Genomic DNA, 18,416 nt, shown 5'->3' with positions numbered 1-18,416 from the left:
GTACCCGTTTACTCCTACTCTTTGCTTCCTGTCTGACAACCAGTTCTCAATCCATGTCAGCACACTACCCCCAATCCCATGTGCTTTAACTTTGCACATTAATCTCTTGTGTGGGACCTTGTCGAAAGCCTTCTGAAAGTCCAAATATACCACATCAACTGGTTCTCCTTTGTCCACTTTACTGGAAACATCCTCAAAAAATTCCAGAAGATTTGTCAAGCATGATTTCCCTTTCACAAATCCATGCTGACTTGGACCTATCATGTCACCATTTTCCAGATGCACTGCTATGACATCCTTAATAATTGATTCCATCATTTTACCCACTACTGAGGTCAGGCTGACCGGTCTATAATTCCCTGTTTTCTCTCTCCCTCCTTTTTTAAAAAGTGGGGTTACATTGGCTACCCTCCACTCCATAGGAACTGATCCAGAGTCAATGGAATGTTGGAAAATGACTGTCAATGCATCCGCTATTTCCAAGGCCACCTCCTTAAGTACTCTAGGATGCAGTCCATCAGGCCCTGGGGATTTATCGGCCTTCAATCCCATCAATTTCCCCAACACAATTTCCCGACTAATAAAGATTTCCCTCAGTTCCCCCTCCTTACTAGACCCTCTGACCCCTTTTATATCCGGAAGGTTGTTTGTATCCTCCTTAGTGAATACCGAACCAAAGTACTTGTTCAATTGGTCTGCCATTTCTTTGTTCCCCGTTATGACTTCCCCTGATTCTGACTGCAGGGGACCTACGTTTGTCTTCACCAACCTTTTTCTCTTTACATACCTATAGAAACTTTTGCAATCCGCCTTAATGTTCCCTGCAAGCTTCTTCTCGTACTCCATTTTCCCTGCCCTAATCAAACCCTTTGTCCTCCTCTGCTGAGTTCTAAATTTCTCCCAGTCCCCAGGTTCGCTGCTATTTCTGGCCAATTTGTATGCCACTTCCTTGGCTTTAATACTATCCCTGATTTCCCTTGATAGCCACGGTTGAGCCACCTTCCCTTTTTTATTTTTACGCCAGACAGGAATGTACGATTGTTGTAATTCATCCATGCGGTCTCTAAATGTCTGCCATTGCCCATCCACAGTCAACCCCCTAAGTATCATTCGCCAATCTATCCTAGCCAATTCATGCCTCATACCTTCAAAGTTACCCTTCTTTAAGTTCTGGACCATGGTCTCTGAAATTACTGTTTCATTCTCCATCCTAATGCAGAATTCCACCATATTATGGTCACTCTTCCCCAAGGGGCCTCGCACAATGAGATTGCTAATTAATCCTCTCTCATTACACAACACCCAGTCTAAGATGGCCTCCCCCCTAGTTGGTTCCTCAACATATTGGTCTAGAAAACCATCCCTTATGCACTCCAGGAAATCCTCCTCCACCGTATTGCTTCCAGTTTGGCTAGCCCAATCTATGTGCATATTAAAGTCACCCATTATAACTGCTACACCTTTATTGCATGCACCCCTAATTTCCTGTTTGATGCCCTCCCCAACATCCCTATTACTGTTTGGAGGTCTGTACACAACTCCTACTAACGTTTTTTGCCCTTTGGTGTTCTGCAGCTCTACCCATATAGATTCCACATCATCCAAGCTAATGTCTTTCCTAACTATTGCATTAATCTCCTCTTTAACCAGCAATGCTACCCCACCTCCTTTTCCTTTTATTCTATCCTTCCTGAATGTTGAATACCCCTGAATGTTGAGTTCCCAGCCCTGATCATCCTGGAGCCACGTCTCCGTAATCCCAATCACATCATATTTGTTAACATCTATTTGCACAATTAATTCATCCACCTTATTGCGGATACTCCTTGCATCAAGACACAAAGCCTTCAGGCTTGTTTTATTAACACCCTTTGTCCTTTTAGAATTTTGCTGTACAGTGGCCCTTTTTGTTCTTTGCCTTGGGTTTCTCTGCCCTCCACTTTTCCTCATCTCCTTTCTGTCTTTTGCTTTTGTCTCCTTTTTGTTTCCCTCTGTCTCCCTGCATTGGTTCCCATCCCCCTGCCATATTAGTTTAAATCCTCCCCAACAGCACTAGCAAACACTCCCCCTAGGACATTGGTTCCGGTCCTGCCCAGGTGCAGACCGTCCGGTTTGTACTGGTCCCACCTCCCCCAGAACCGGTCCCAATGCCCCAGGAATTTGAATCCCTCCCTGCTGCACCACTGCTCAAGCCACGTATTCATCTGCGCTATCCTGCGATTCCTACTCTGACTATCACGTGGCACTGGTAGCAATCCCGAGATTACTACTTTTGAGGTCCTACTTTTTAATTTAGCTCCTAGCTCCTTAAATTCGTTTCGTAGGACCTCATCCCTTTTTTTACCTATGTCGTTGGTACCAATGTGCACCACGACAACTGGCTGTTCTCCCTCCCATTTCAGAATGTCCTGCACCCGCTCCGCGACATCCTTGACCCTTGCACCAGGGAGGCAACATACCATCCTGGAGTCTCGGTTGCGGCCGCAGAAACGCCTATCTATTCCCCTCACAATTGAATCCCCTATCACTATCGCTCTCCCACTCTTTTTCTTGCCCTCCTGTGCAGCAGAGCCAGCCACGGTACCATGAACTTGGCTGCTGCTGCCCACTCCTGATGAGTCATTCCCCTCAACAGTACCCAAAGCGGTGTATCTGTTTTGCAGGGGGATGACCACAGGGGACCCCTGCACTACCTTCCTTGCACTGCTCTTCCTGCTGGTCTTCCATTCCCTATCTGGCTGTGGACCCTTTCCCTGCGGTAAGACCAACTCACTACACGTGATACTCACGTCATTCTCAGCATCGTGGATGCTCCAGAGTAAATCCACCCTCAGCTCCAATTCCGCAACGCGGACCGTCAGGAGCTGGAGGCGGATACACTTCCCGCACACGTAGTCGTCAGGGACACTGGAAGTGTCCCTGAGTTCCCACATGGTACAGGAGGAGCATAACACCCGACCGAGCTCTCCTGCCATGTCTTAACCCTTAGATACACTTAAACTGGTAATAACAATGTTAAAAGTTACTGACCAATATAAGAAGAAAAAGAAAAACTACTCACCAATCACCAGCCAATCACTTACCCCCTAGGCTGTGACGTCACCTTTGTATCTTTGCCTTCTCCCTGTAGCTGCACCGGTACGCCTCTCGCCGACCCCGGACTCGCGCTGCTCCGAGCTCCCGCCTCCTCGACTGACTGCTCGAACTGCTCGACTCCCGCTGGCCTTTATAGGCCTCTCGCCGACCCCGGACTCGCACTGCTCCGAGCTCCCGCCTCCTCGACTGACTGCTCGACTCCCGCTGGCCTTTATAGGCCTCTCGCCGACCCCGGACTCGCGCTGCTCCGAGCTCCCGCCTCCTCGACTGGTTGATATGTCCTTACTATGCAGTACAAATGCACATGAGGCCCATACTTGAGAGAAGGTCACTGTGACCAGTAACCTTTATTCCAGCACTGAAGTGATGAAGGTGGATGGAGCTTCCCCTTTTATACCTGAAAGTCCAGGTTAGGAGTGTCTCCCACAAGTTCACCACCTAGTGGTCAATGTACTCACGGTGTACAACTGAGGTCAGTTTATACATCGGTTACAATGACAGTTGAATAAATGACAGGGGGTGCTGGAGATGATTAAGGAATGGACTAGGGTGTCTTGGAGAGAACGTTCCCTTCGGAATGCTGAAAAGGGAGGGGGAGGAGAGGGGAAGATGTGTTTGGTGGAAAGTGAGGACAAGGGGAACCCTATCATGGTTCTGTGAGGGAGGAGAAGGGGTGAGAGCAGAAGTGAGGGAAATAGAACGGACACGGTCGAGAGCCATGTCAACCACAATATAGGGGATCCCGCGGTGCCGTTGGAAGAAGAGCATGGTGTCCTGATGAACATTTATCCCTCAACCAGTACCTTAAACATATTGGGCTGGGTTTTTGGTTGTCTAACGCCTCAGTTAGTGGCCAGAAGGAGAGTTAATGGGATCGTAAAAAGTTACCGACTGGGAGCTCAGCTTTTAGAGCCCCAACCGAAAAGTCATTAGAGGCTCACCGAGGGCAAAAACCAGCGGAGCCTGGCTGCTGACAATCAGTGCGATCCTGACATCAGTCCTGGTGCAACGCCCACGCTTGTGCCCTGGTCAGTAAATTAGGTGCGGCCGCCTCATTTAGTGGCTGCCAAGAACAACGTCTGGAAAAACAGTCGGTCCAGGCTTGCAGAGTCGTTAACTGGTGGCTAATTAAAGGGAGGAGGAAGTGCTTGCCTCGGAGGTCGCAGCCAGTACAACGTTTATGCAGAGTACGGTGCCTGAGCCTCCGAGTTTGCAGCGGCAGACAGACATACCAATTGAGCTTGAGAGAAACTTATTTATAAAACTTTAATGGGGGAATTCCTAGTTTGCTAGCATCACATTCTATAGCAAGATGTTGCGAAGAGAGGAGGGCTGTTGGCCATGAAGGTGGCCGAAGGAGGAGAACCCCTAGACGTCAGGGCAGAAGGCCTTACCGCCCCCCACTGCTTTACCTCCAACAATGCTCATACCTGGACGCGCAAAGAGCAGTGTGTCAGAAAGCTGCGCTTCCGAAAGGAGGTAGTTACAGAGATATGCCATCTCCTGCAGGCAGACCTGCAGCCTCACATCGGCACTAGGACTGTGCTGCCTGTCATAGTAAAGGTCATGGTGGCATTCACCTTCTATGCCTCTGGCTCCTTCCAGGCTGCATCAGGAGACATATGCAGTGTCTCACAATTCGCAGCACACGATGTCACACAAGCTCCCTACACTCAGCAAATGGACTTCATTAACTTCCCGATGACCGGGGAGAAACAGGATGAGCGCGCAGGTGGGTTTTCCAGGATAGCGGGCTTCCCAAGGGTGCAAGGAGCAATTGACTGCATGCACATGGCCTTGCGAGCAGCATTCCAGAATGCAGAGGTCTTCAGAAACAGGAAGGGATACCACTCCCTAAATGTGCAGCTGATGTGCGACCACACGCAGTGCATCCACACAGTCAATGCTCGCTATCCTGGAAACGCACATGACGCCTTATCCTGCGGGAGGGCACTGTGCCTCGACTGTTTCAGCTAACACGGCAAGGCCCAGGCTGGTTGCTCAGGGACAAGGGAACCAGCCACCTGGCTAATGACCCCCCCTCTGCAAGGAACACTACAATGAGAGAAATGCCGCCACCCATAACATCATAGAAGAGACAATAGGGCTGCTGAAGCAGCTATTCCGATCCCTGCACCGCTCTGGAGGCAGCCTTCAATATTCCTCTCACCAGGTCTCACTATTCATTGCTGCACAACTTGGCCATCATGAGGGCCCAAGCCTTCCCAGTGGGGATTGCAGGCCCACCTCAGGAGGGGGAGGAGGAAGAGGAGGATCAGGAGCCTGGCGATGCCCTGAATGTACAGCAAGACGACAACGACCAACAGCAGCGATGGTGGAGGCAGCGTGCCAATGTTGACGGCGGCACGGCTATTTGGCGCCGGCTCATAAGGGAGCGCTTTGCTTAAATGGAGCTGAGGAATGCAGCTAATAATAACTGCCGATTGTGCCACAATATGTCAACAGCCATACACCAGAGGCTGAAGGAAACTGTCAAACTTACATTTTAATTGCAACACATCCCTCCAACAACCCCCAAAACCCCACCCCGCTCAAATGAAACTGGAGCACCTACCCTTGCAATTATACAACAAAGAAACATCAGGCCTTGACCATTTTCACTAAAACCCCACTCCCTCAAATAAAGCAAAATGGAGCAACCCCCCCCCTTCAAATTATACAACATATGAATAACAAATCCGCCATGATGTAAGGGGACCCACGGGGACACCTTTAATCAGTGTGTTTTCCATTGGCATTTCCCACCCCTTTGCCTCACCCCTCCTCCCTTGCCTACTGCTCCTCCTCAATGGTTCCTCAATTCCTGCAGCAAGGCTGCTTGAGGGTTGCTGTGTGTCTGAGGAATGCAGGTCAGATGACCTACGAGGATGTCCTCGATCAGCTGTGGGCATGGAGTGGTATTAGTGCCGCACTGCGGCACTCTCCCCAATGCACTTACCGTCCAGAGAGCTGGCCCCCGAGCTTCCCCTCAAGCTGCACGTTGCTGCAGGCCACTGGGTTCAGGAGCGTCAGCATCTGGGATGCCCCGTAAGTTGTTGGTGTCCTCCACCGAGCTTGTGGCCCCTCTCACGGGCACTGGGGTTGAGTCCCGGTCAGTGGCCACACATGTCCCGACATCTTCTTCATCCTCCTCCTTGTCTGAGGATGCTGGCTGACGGGCAGGCTGTGGCACATTTGGTTCATCATCTGTAAGCACAAAGCAACACAAGTGTGGGTAGCAGTTGGGAAGGGGGCAGGAAGGCAAGAAGGAGAGGGCATTGTTATTTTGCAGATTCATGTTGTAAGGCATGTGGGATGAAGGCTGAGGGATATCACAGAAATCAGAGCTCTCACTGACAAACTGTCAGTGTCCTGTGGGGGCTCTGCCTATCTGGCCATCACCGCTCCCACCGCTGGGCCCATGAGGGCAGACACTCGCTCTTCAATGGCGGTGAGGTCCTGGAGATCTGGCTCCCCTCCTCCCATCCACTCCTACTCTCGCCTGCTGTGGGAGGGCTTGGTCTGCAATGAGCAAAACAAGATGTTGTCTATGGGTCTGTACCTACTGGTGTGCAACATCTATCTGACTAGTAAGTGACTCGCTACTGATGTCACGAGGTGTGAATGTCTGCATCTCAGACTGCATGGCAGCTCACAGTGGATGTGTAAAATGTGGGGTCTGGGCACAAGGAGGTATGAGTAAGTATGATGCTGAAGGCCTGTGACCACATATGGAGAGTTAAAAGGTCTTGTTTATCTTCTCGGGCTGAGTCGGGAGCTAGAAGGTGAGAGATGCCTAGATGGACGGGGCATGTCTGAGGAGGCTACAGAGAGCTTTGAAAGTGTCTACCACAATAAGAAGCCTGGCCTGGCACACATAGAGAAGGTGTGGGCCGTGTCAAGCAGTGAGGCTCACATGAAGGCATTGCAAGGATAATGTAACGGGTACTCACCCTGACAAATCGAGTCACGTCATTAAATTTCTTCCGACAATGAGACGTGGTCCTCTACACTGTGTCATGGGCAGAAACGTGCTGTGCGACCTCCTGCTACAGCCTCTTGAACACTCTGGGGAACGACCTTCGTCCCCCTCCAGGCAGCAGGTTATCTTGGCGCCATTCCACAGCCTCCAGGAGCGCTTTAAGGGCCGCGGCCGAGAAGTGGTGCGCACGTTATCGACCTGCCTATGCATCTGTCCTCCTGCTCTCAGGTGAGTGAGAGTCTTGAACTGCGCATGCTTATACTTGAGTTGCCTTGCCTGTAAGACTCGGCTGTTGCCGGCGTCTGACTTGGAGTTCCGTGCATGCGCAATGGGTATGCCAAATTTACCGACCAATCGTTCGTTATGTCTCCCTCAGCTGTAGTGTGCAACAGCTGATTTAGTGCACCTGTCAGCTTTTCGGCTGATTCCGCCGAATTTCTGGGCGGGGGGCACAAACTTTTTCAAGGCGCTAAAATTATCGCTCCGCCTGAGTTACCGCCCCAAATGAGGCGCGAGCAAATTTCTCCCCCCATTATCTGATTATTTATTTAATTGCTGCTTGTGGGAGCTTGCTGTGTGCAAATTGGCTGCCGGGTTTCCTACATTACAACAGCGACTACACTTGAAAAGTAATTAATTGGCTGTAAAGCACTTTGAGACATCCTGAGGTTGTGAACGATGCTATACAAATGCAAGTTCTTTTTTTCTTGCTCATAATCACTACAAACCAGTCTAATTGGAAAGCAGAGACTTGCAATTAATGCAGCTCCTGCTTACAGCAGCTTGTGGGATCCACAAAAATATGAGTATCCAATGGTATTGAGACTATGGAGAGCCCTTACATTACAGTAGAATGCCATCAACAGTGAAAGCCAAAGAACTGTGGATCCTGCTCGTCTATGTCTTCCATCAATGTTGGTCAAAATCCTGACCTTCAGATCTGGAGTCAGTCACATCTGAAGCAAACTAGGTTAATATGAGGACACTTATCAGTAGACAGTACCAGACAACTGTTTGATGTCGTGCACCACTGGAGCAGTGTCACTTACCCTGGTTCTGTCCCTAGATGTAGAAAAGTTTTTAGGAGGTAGAGTGGAGCTTCCGACTCGCCAGGGATCAGTAGATGGCCTTTGGAGACATGTTTCAACGATGGATCAAAATCTTTTGCTCCTACCTCCTCATCCTCAGTACATTGTGCCTGCATTCCCTCTAATGAGGGACCAGGTAGGGATGAAAGCAAGCAAGATGAGTGAAAACAATTGATAATATCCGTCAATGACTAATATAAAATGGCACAGGGGATTAAAAGGCGATGTTACATCAGCAGAGCAGAAGAATTGCCGGCCATTATCTGTCAGAAAAATACTACAAAAATTAAAATTAATATGATTAAGTTCACTTCATAATGAAAGCTCCTGAAGTTTGACTAACATTCAGATGGCTTGTAGAAAATTAAAGCTCTTCCTAATTATATTCTGAGGCATGGAATAGCATTTTGTTATTACTTGTTTGATTCTCCGAATAATATCGCTGAAAATGCTTGAACTGATATTGATGAATGACTGAATGTTGGATTAGTGAAAAACTAGTAATGTTCAACAATCAGGCCTGTGAACTGACACTAAAAGAACCAATAATAAAAAAAATGGAATGCATCTCATTGCTTGATCAGTTTTGAACTTTACACTCTTCCACTTACTTGAACTTTACCCACAAGAAATTCATCTTCAATTCCTTTTTGGAGGGGAGCTGGGTGCCTCATTGGACCAGTTACTGGCCTAGAAATTTGATGGCAGCCGAAAATGGACACAAAGAGTGGGGGGGGGGGAGGGGGGGGGAGTGGGGGTGGGGGGGTGGCGAGGTTGCCGATTCATGTGCCTGTTTGCCTGGTCCCAGCCAGCACGTGAAATTGGTGTTGGAACCAATTATTAGAATGTGGCAGGAGTGCAGCCAGCACTATATATTGGCTGCACTCCTGTTTGGAGAGCAGAAAATAAGGCTTGGCTGATGCCACTTAAAGGCAGCCAGCATCTCTTAAAGGGGAGATTCACTCTAGTTCCAGACAGGAAGCAACATTTCAGAACAAACAGATGGCTGGAGAAAGCACTGACAGAGCAATCAGATTCTGTGATGCCGCCTTGGTGGCCACGGTGGCCAGCAGGAGGGGGATACCCTTTCCGCATGGGGCAGGAAGCCCTCCAGGCAACACCTGCGCCACAAATGGAAATCAGTGACTGAGTTAGTGAATGCCAGCTTAGCTCCCAGGACATGGCGAATGCCATGCAGAATGAAGTTCAGTGATCTGTTCAGAGTTATCAAGGTAAGAATGCTGCTCTCTCACTCTCTGCTCACACCTCCAGCCTCACTACTCAGAGTAATACCCACCCCGCTTCCCTTCACTCTCCTACAATCATTGCCCCACACTCCGCAGCACTGCTGCCACCTTGGCTTTGGGGGCCAGTGTTGACAGGGGGGTTCCAGAGCGTCACAACACTCCTGCACTCTGTTCTCGTGCAGAGCAGGAGGAATGCTAAGGCACAGTCCTAGAAGGGTGACCTTGACTCCATGGGAGAGGCACAGGTTGTCCTCTCTCAGGATAACAGCATGTCTGCTCCCCCAACAGTCACTTTACCAGTGCACTTGTCAGCGCCACTGGCTTTATAGCTTTGGGACTGGGGTTCAAATCCAGTCAGCAGACCCAGGTGAACATCTCATCTGTTTGCTATCTGTAAGAATATCAATGCAGTTTTTAGTGAGTCTGGGTCTAGAGTGCAAAACTCTGCCTAACTTTGCAATCTGACTCAGAGAAGCCAAAGGAAATCTGGTGCAGGAAATGGGTAAAAAATGTCACAGTGATGGAATAGCAGACATTTTGCTGATGTAAATTGTAGGGGCAACTGTGTTTTACCTAACCTGAGAGTGCCTGAGGCTGACACGAGGAAGAGGTCCATGCTCCAGTATCAACATTCCTCACTGTCTTGAATGCAAACAATGGCCCTGAATTCGCAGCCCGGCCGCGCAAGTTCCAGGTTAAGGCATGCGAAGCACATGCTCCTAAACCTGAAACTTGCGATCTGTCCAGAATCCTCGAAAGTAAAGGGCTCTGCGGGCGGAGAGTTGGGCTATTTGCTCAACTCCTGCCCAGTGAATGCCATTGATGCCTGTTTTTAACAGTGTAAGACTTTTAAAGCACAGAATAATATATTTTTTTCAATAATTTCAACATAAAATTAAATAACTCTAATTACTTTTAGAGCCTTTAAAAAGTAAATTTACTTTTAAATTTTTGGTTTAAATAATTACATTTCATTTTGATTAATTTTAAATATGTAATTTTTTTAATGTTAAGAGCAGATTTAACAGTGATTTATAAATTTACAAAGGCATGTTGTAAGGATGAATAGCAAAAAACTATTCCTGGGTGCTGGGAGTCAGTGACAAGATATCATTCATTTAAAATTGTCACTAAGACTGAGATGGGAGAACGGTTGGGAGAGATCTCTTTACATAGAGTGCTCATCATCATAGGCAGTCCCTCAAAATCGAGGAAGACTTGCTTCCACTCTAAAAGTGAGTTCTTAGGTGACGGAACAGTCCAATATGAGAATTACAGTCTCTGTCACAGGTGGGACAGACAGTCGTTGAAGGAAAGAGTAGGTGGGGAATCTGGTTTGACGCAAGCTCCTTCCGCTACCTGCGCTTGCTTTCTGCATGCTCTCGGCGACAAGACTCTAGGTGCTCAGCGCCCTCCCAGATGCTTTTGCTCCACTTAAGGCGGTCTTTGGCCAGGGACTCCCAGGTGTCGGTGGGGATGTTGCATTTTATCAAGGAGGCTTTGAGGGTGTCCTTCCTTGAAGCGTTTCCTCTGCTCACCTGGGGCTCGCCTGCCATGTAGGAGTTCCGAGTAGAGCGCTTGCTTTGGGAGTCTCGTGTTGGGCATGCGAATGATGTGACCCGCCCAACGGAGCTGATCGAGCATGGTCAATGCTTCGATACTGGGGATGTTGGCCTGAGCGAGAACACTGACATTGGTGCATCTATCCTGCCAATGGATTTGAAGGATCTTACGGAGGCAACTCTGGTGGTACTTCTCTAGCGTTTTGTGTCTGCTGTATATAGTCCACGTCTGAGCGATATAGGAGAACAGGTATCACTATAGCTATGTACAGTAGACACCTCACTGGAGAGATACCACCAATGATGTCTCGTAAGATCCTACAAATCCCCTGGTAGGACAGACACACCAACATTAGCTTCCTCGACCAGGCCAACATCCCCAGCATTGAAGCACTGAACACACTTGATCAGCTCCGCTGGGCAGTACACATTGTTCGCATGCCTGACACAAGACTCCCAAAGCAAACGCTCTACTCAGAACTCCTTCACAGCAAATAAGCCAAAGGTAGGCAGAGGAAACTGTAGTGTCCTTACACACTACTATAAATTCACATGAGGCACATTCTGCAGACAAGGTCACTCTGTGACCTGAAACTTTATTCACAGGACCAAGAAGTGCTGACCCTGCGTGGGACCTCCCTTTATATACCTGGATGACCAGGTGAGGAGTGTCTCCCACAAGTTCACCCCCTGTGGTCAAGGTATGCATTTCTTAGGTGTATACAGTATGCAGTTTTGTTATGAAGGTTACAGTTACATGAAGGTTACATACATGACATCACCTCACCCCCCAACAACTTATGGGGTCAAAGATTAAGTCTTTCAGGCGGTCGACGCTCTCTCGTGGAGCGCCGCAGTTGGGGCTCTGGTTGTTAAGCCTTGGCATGCGTCTCTGTCACCTGTGCTGATTCTGGCTTGTCCGGGCTGGCCGCAGGGACTGTGCATGCTGCTGAATGTCCTTGTTGCTCGTTCACTGGCAGTGGTGTGTGCAACATCTCATGATCTTCCTCAGGTTCCTCAGTGTCCATGCTGAACCTTTTTTTTACTTGGTCCAGATGCTTGCGGCATATCTGTCCATTGTTAAGTCTGACCACTATGACCCTATTCCCCTCTTTGCCAATTACAGTACCCTCAAGCCACTTGGGCCCCAAAGCGTGATTAACAACAAATACAGGGTCATCGATTTCTATCCATCTCCCCTTTGAGTTACGGTCATGGCACTCATTTTGGGACTGGCGCTTGCCCTCAACAATATCTGACAGGACAGGATGAATGAGTGACAGCAGAGTATAAAGTGTACGTTTCATGAGTAGTTCCGCGGGCGGGATTCCCATGAGCGAATGTAGTCGGGACCTATAGGCCAGCAGGAGGCGCGATAGGCGGCATTGAAGGGAGGGTCCTTGAATCCGGAGCATGCCCTGTTTTATGATTTGGACTGCACGTTCCGCCTGGCCATTGGAAGCTGGCTTGAACGGTGCCATCCTGACATGTTTGATGCCATTACCCAACATGAACTCCTGGAATTCATAGCTAGTGAAATACAGGCCATTGTCGCTAACCAGGATATCCGGCAAGCCGTGGGTCACAAAGACCGCACGCAGACTCTCCATAGTGGTGGATGTTGTGCACAAATTCAATATGATGCACTCGATCCATTTCGAGTACGCATCAACAACAATGAGGAACATTTTTCCCACGAACGGGCCCGCGTAGTCTACGTGAATATGTGACCATGGCCTGGTGGGCCAGGGCCACGGGCTGAGTGGGGCCTCCCTGGGGGCATTGCCCATCTGGGCACACGTCGTGCACCTGCGAACCAGTGTTCCAGGTCTGAGTCAATTTCCGGCCACCATACATGTGACCGGGCAATGGTCTTCATCAGCACGATGTCTGGGTGCTCGCTGTGGAGTTCCCTGATGAATGCTTCCCATCCCTTCTGGGGCATGACTACCCAGTTGCCCCATAGTAGGCAGTCGGCTTGGATGGAGAGCTCATCCATCCATCTGTGAAACGGTCTGACCTCCTCAGGACATGCTCCATGTGCGGGCGCCCAATCCCCAGTCAGGACACATTTCTTAATCAAAGATAGGAGGGGATTTCTGTTGGTCCAGATTTTGATCTGGCGGGCTGTGATGGGGGAGCCTGCGCTGTCAAAGGCTTCAACGGCCATGACTATCTCAGTGCTTTGCTCCGCTGCCCCCTCAGTGGTGGCCAGTGGAAGCCTGCTGAGCGCATCAGCGCAATTTTCGGTGCCTGGCTGGTGCCGTATGGTGTAGTCATACGCAGCCAGTGTGAGAGCCCATCGCTGTATGCGAGCTGACGCATTGGCATTGACAGCTTTGCTGTCTGACAACAGGGATGGTAACGACTTGTGGTCCATTTCTAATTCGAACCTTCTGCCAAAAAGGTACTGGTGCATCTTTTTCACCCCGTAGACACCAGCGAGTGCTTCCTTTTCAACCATCCCATATCCCCGTTCTGCTTGGGAGAGCGACCTGGAGGCATAAGCCCTCATCATTACTCTGCTGCAACATGCACCCAACTCCATAGGATGATGCATCACATATCAAAACCAATTTCTTATAGGGGTTGTACAGAGTCAACAGCTTATTAGAACAAAGCAGGTTCCGCGCCCGATTGAAAGTCCGTTCCTGACAGTCCCCCCAAAACCAATCGCAACCCTTACGCAGGAGCACGTGTAGCGGCTCCAACAATGTGCTTAAGTTCGGCAGAAAGTTCCTGAAATAGTTCAAGAGTCCCAGAAATGAACGCAACTCTGACGTGTTGCCGGGCCTGGGCGCATGACATAGAAACATAGAAACATAGAAAATAGGTGCAGGAGTAGGCCATTCGGCCCTTCTAGCGTGCACCGCCATTCAATGAGTTCATGGCTGAACATGCAACTTCAGTACCCCATTCCTGCTTTCTCGCCATACCCCTTGATCCCCCTAGTAGTAAGGACTACATCTAACTCTTTTTTGAATTTATTTAGTGAATTGGCATCAACAACTTTCTGTGGTAGAGAATTCCACAGGTTTACCACTCTCTGGGTGAAGAAGTTTCTCCTCATCTCGGTCCTAAATGCCTTACCCCTTATCCTTAGACTGTGACCCCTGGTTCTGGACTTCCCCAACATTGGGAACATTCTTCCTGCATCTAACCTGTCTAAACCCATCAGAATTTTAAACGTTTCTATGAGGTCCCCTCTCATTCTTCTGAACTCCAGTGAATACAAGCCTAGTTGATCCAGTCTTTCTTGATAGGTCAGTCCCGCCATCCCGGGAATCAGTCTGGTGAACCTTCGCTGCACTCTCTCAATAGCAAGAATGTCCTTTCTCAGGTTAGGAGGCCAAAACTGTACACAATACTCCAGGTGTGGCCTCACCAAGGCCCTGTACAACTGTAGCAACACCTCCCTGCCCTTGTACTCAAATCCCCTCGCTATGAAGGCCATTTGCTTTCTTAACTGCCTGCTGTACCTGCATGCCAACCTTCAATGACTGATGTACCATGACACCCAGGTCTCGTTGCATCTCGACGAATCACCTCCGTTTTGGATTCAGTAAGCCGGATCCCGTCTGCGGCAACCCTCCTGCCCAAAAACTTGACCTCTGGGGCCAAAAACACACACTTGGACTTCTTTAGTCGCAGGCCTACCCGGTCCAGTCGGCGTAGCACCTCCTCCAGGTTGTGGAGGTGTTCCTCGGTGTCTCGACCCGTGATAAGGATGTCGTCCTGAAATACGATTGTTCCAGGGATGGATTTGAGCAGGCTTTCCATGTTCCTTTGAAAAATAGCGGCCGCTGATCGAATACCAAACGGACAAACAGCCCCTTGCGCATGGTGATGGTGGTCAGTAGCTTGGATTCTTCGGCCAGTTCCTGGGTCATGTAGGCTGAAGTGAGGCCCAACTTGGTGAACAACTTGCCGCCTGCCAGCGTGGCAAAAAGATCCTCCGCTCTCGGAAGCGGGTATTGGTCTTATAGTGACACTCGGTTGCTCGTGGCCTTGTAGTTGCCACAGATCCTGACCGAGCCATCCGGTTTTAGGACAGGGATGAATTCAACTGGCGAAATTATGCCCTCTCTTAGCAACCTATCCAACTCACTCTCAATTTTCTCCCGCATCACATACGGCACAGCTCTGGTTTTTGGTGCACTGGTCTGGCGTCCAGGGTGATGCGTATTACTACTTTGGTACCTTTGAAAGTCCCGACACCAGGTTGAAATAGTGACTCAAATTTCTGTAGGACCTGTGAGCATGCACTTCGCTCCACAGATGAAATGGCGTGCACATCCCCCCCATTTCCAGTTCATCTCGCTAGCCAGCTCCTCACCAAAAGCGCGAGACCATTTCCCGGGGCAATCCAGAGTGGCAGCTGGTTCTCTGATCCATTATGTGTGACCGCCAACATTGCACTGTCTAGCACTGGGATGATCTCTTTGGTGTATGTCCGTAATTGCATGTCAATGCGTTCTAGTTTGGGTCTGCTAGCTCTGAGAGGCCATAGTTTCTCGAATTGTTGGACACTCACAAGTGACTGGCTGGCCCCTGTGTCCAGCTCCATGCGTACCGGGATGCCGTTTAATAGGACTTTCATCATCATAGGTGGTGTTTTGGTATATGAGCTGTGGATGTCTGCCACATGAACCCACTGAATTTCAGCGTCCATTGCTTTGTTCCAAGCATCAATCTGCCTTGCAGACCCCTCTTCTGGTTCATCTGTCTCGTAAATTGGCCTCGCTGCGGGCTTCCTGCACATTCTGGCTCAATGTCCACTGAAGTTACAATTTCTACAGAGAAATTGTTGAAGCCTATAGGTTTTTGCAGCATGTCTGCCCCCGCACCTCCAGCATGAGCTGAGATGTGAACAAAAGTGTAAAGTCCTGTCCCTGCAGTACAGACTCACACGAGGCACATGCTGAAGTCAAGGTCACTCTGGACCTGCACCTTTATTACACAGCTCTCGAATGCCACACTTGCCTGAGACCTGTCCTTATATACCTGTCTGGGACAGGTATCCAGTGTCTCCTGCAAGTGCACCCCTGGTGGTAAGGTAAGCTTGTGGTTACAGGTCATCTCTAGTTACAGTCATGTATAGCATGGTAAGATACAGTTATGTACAGTAATGTGAGATACATGACATTACCCACCCCCAAAGTCTTATTGTCTTTATAGGTTCAGTCTCTCAGGTGGTCTACGCTATCGCATGGAGCGTCTTAGTTGTGGTTCAGTTGTTTTCCTTGGTGCCTGTTTTTCTTTCGGTGTGATTGTTGGTATCTCGCCTGGGCTGTCTGTTTCGTTCAGTATGATTGTTGGTGTCTCGCCTGGGCTGTCTGTTGAGACTGCCATTTCCTCAGGTTGTTCCCTCTGTCTGTCCACCAGGTGTGGTGTGAGTTCCACATTGTAGTCTGCCTCTGGTTCAGCAGTGTTGTTGGTAAAGCTACTTTTGACTTGGTCTACATGCCTCCAGCAGATTTGGCCATTGTCCATTTGTACCACCAGTAGCCTGTTTCCTTCCTTGCCTGTTACTGTCCCTGCAAGCCATTTGGGACCCCTGCCATAGTTTAGCACAAACACTTTTTCCCCTATCTCATTCCACCACCCCCTCGAATTTCGGTCATGGTACTCGGTTAGCTTACGGCGCTTTGCCTCAACGATTTCATGCATGTCTGGGAGGATTAATGAGAGTCTTGTCTTTGAGGTCTGTTTCATCAATAGTTGCGCGGGGGGAACTCCAGTCAATGAACGCGGACGGGATCTGTATGCCAGCAGCAGTCACGACAGGCGGCCTTGCAGCGTGCGACCTTGGATTTTGAGCATGCCTTATTTAATGATCTGCACTGCTTGCACTGCAAGCCGATGGAGGCCGGCTTGAACGGTGTCGTCTTAACGTGATTTATGCCGTGGTCAACTATAAAACCTTGGAATTCTGCGCTGGTGAAGCACGGACCATTATCACTGACCAATATGTCAGGAATGCTGTGTGTTGCGAACATGGTTCCAAGGCTCTCCACAGTGGTGGAGGTGGTGCTCGAGTTAAAATGGTGAATTTGATCCACTTTTAAAATGCATCTACAACTACGAGGAACATCTTGTCCATGAATGGGCCCGCATAGTCTACGTGCACCCGTGACTACGGTTTGGTGGGCTAGGGCCAGGGGCTCAGGGGGGCCTCCCTGGGGGCATTACTAAGTTGGGCACAAATGGTGCACCGTCGGACGCAGAGCTCCAAGTCCGCGTCAATGCCAGGCCACCAGACGTGGGATCTGGCTATGGCCTTCATGAAACGATCCCCGGGTGCTCGCGGTGGAGCTCCCGGACAAATGCCTCTCTGCCTCGCAGAGGCATAACTACTTAGCTGCCCCACATCAGGCTGTCTGCTTGTAGTGACAGCTCATGCATGCGCCTATGGAAAGGTTTGATCTCTCCGGGGCAGGCATCGCGCGCCTCTGCCCAGTCACCAGTTAAGGCACTGGTCGTCCAGGCTCTGATTTGGCGAGCCGTCATGGGCGAACCTGTGGACTCAAAGGCATTGATTGCCATGACTATCTCACAGTCCTGTTCGTCAAACCCTTCCGTGGTCGCCGAGGGTAGCCTGCTAAGTGCGTCGGCACAGTTGTCTGTGCCTGGTCTGTGCCTTATGGTGTAATTGTAAGACGCCAGCATGAGTGCCCACTATTGAATGTGCGCCAAGGCGTTGGCGTTAATTGCCTTGCTCTCGGATAATAGGGACATGAGGGGCTTGTGGTCAGTTTCTAACACGAACTTGGCCCAAAAAAGATATTTGTGCATCTTTTTGACACCGTACACGCACGCGAGCGCCTCCTTCTCCACCATTCGGTACCCGCGCTCTGCCCGCGAAAGTGACCTGGAGGCATAAGCTATGGGTTGTAATTTACCCGCACCATTGACATGTTGTAAAACGCCCCCGACCCCGTATGCTGACGCATCACATGTAAGAACTAGCTTTTTACCTGGATCAAAGAAATCCAAAACACTGTTGGAACACAGAAGGTTGCATGCCTTATTGAAGGCGCGTTCCTGGGCATCCCCCCAAACTCAATCACACCCCTTTCTGAGTAGCACATGGAGAGGCTCCAGCAGCGTGCTTAGGTTCTGCATAAAGTTCCCAAAGTAATTGAGAAGCCCGAGAAAGGCGTGCAGTTCTGCGACATTCCGGGGCCTGGGTGCCAGGCGAAGTGCTTCGGTTTTGGATTCTGTTGATCAGCGGCAATTCTTCTGCCCAAAAATTCAACCTCTGGCACGAGAAACAGGCACTTGGATTTCTTAACTCTTAGGCCTACCCGATCCAACCGCTTTAGTACTTCCTCCAAATTGCGGAGATGGGAGTCAGTGTCCCTGCCCGTGATAAGTATGTCGTCTTGAAATACAACCGAGCCCGGGATGGACTTGAGCAAACTCTCCATGTTGAGCTGGT

The sequence above is a fragment of the Pristiophorus japonicus genome, chromosome 12 (assembly GCF_044704955.1).
Source record: "Pristiophorus japonicus isolate sPriJap1 chromosome 12, sPriJap1.hap1, whole genome shotgun sequence".
In the NCBI taxonomy this organism is placed as follows: Eukaryota; Metazoa; Chordata; class Chondrichthyes; family Pristiophoridae; genus Pristiophorus; species Pristiophorus japonicus.
Note: the sequence above shows the minus strand (reverse complement) of the source record.